Source organism: Macrosteles quadrilineatus, unplaced genomic scaffold, assembly GCF_028750875.1.
Source record: "Macrosteles quadrilineatus isolate MER2022 unplaced genomic scaffold, UCM_ALF_1.0 Scaffold_2__2_contigs__length_208266976, whole genome shotgun sequence".
Taxonomy (NCBI): Eukaryota; Metazoa; Arthropoda; class Insecta; order Hemiptera; family Cicadellidae; genus Macrosteles; species Macrosteles quadrilineatus.
Window position 1 is genome coordinate 122,754,419 of NW_026542595.1, and position 1,287 is coordinate 122,755,705.

A 1,287-nucleotide genomic window follows, 5' to 3' on the forward strand; every position below is an offset into this window, starting at 1 on the left:
GCAAACTCATTCAAGTTAATCTATTTGGTTTGAAAGTGGTTTGCCAAATTCAAACCAAATTTCATCAACATCGGACGAAAATTACTTGAGTTATCAAGTTACTACCCCGACCAAACACAATCAGTAACAACTTTTAGCATTATCTGTCCCCTCTTGTATGATTTTTTTTTATAATATTACTCAATGCTAATATTATAAAACAAGGGGTTGCTGGAAGTCAAATGTTCGGTAGGTCAAATAATTTATACTTGTGCCAATAGGTCAAAAACTACAATGTTTGCAGTGTCTATAGGTTAAAATCCTATTGAGTCAAATACTAAAGTCAGTGCTGAAAACGTAGTCTCTGTTAAAACCAATGACTCATTGGGATATTGACTTTTTTCGTAGGTACAAGAATAAATTATTTGACCTTCTGGCACAGTTGACTTTCTGCAATACATCTCACTAGTGAACTGTCACTAACATGAACTAGACACAAAACACGAGCTTCAAAATGAACAATGGGATGTGAAATAACTTCTGTTGGTTATTCTAAAGGTCCAATTCCTATGGTGCGTCTGATACGACTCTAGTTGTGCGTCTAGAGCCGTACGGCTCGAAATGCTTGTCTTAATGCCTATGCCGCGACCTCTAAGACTAGTCACTAGTGCTATTGTACTCTTGACCGTCATAGAATAAGTACTGTTGGCAGGGAATATATTACTTGGAGAAGAGGAGGAAAAGGAAATATTAATGTGCATGGTAAAAAAAAAACAATGAACAACCATACATTGTTCATGGTACGGCGAAAAAAGGAATTTAGAGTATTCTTATTCAGAAACATCTTCTTCAAGTACTGGGGGTGCTTGGAGTTGAAAACGTATGAGTGGTGACAAACCATTTCCATCAACTTTGAATCATCTATGAAGGCACACAACCTCAAACTCCGTATATTACAACTATAAATTTGTTCCAGTCACGCGGCTAGAGTCGTAACAGTTACAGGATAGGAATTGGACCTTAAGTCCAATTTGGAATATGACTAGTAAATCATTAAATGATGCATGAAAAATTAAATTAAACCAGTTTCATGTCAGATGCTGTACTTTGTTATTTGATTTTAACTCCAGATGATAAACAAAGGTAAATAAACTATTTGATTTGGTTAAGAAGTTTTAAATTTTGTGGAGTAAACAAATAACACTAAGATACTATAGAATTGTCTTCGTCTGATCCGTGAGGATGAGAAAACCGTCAGAAATTAAGCTCCAGATAAACAGACGGGAATACAGTAATAACCAAAAATAG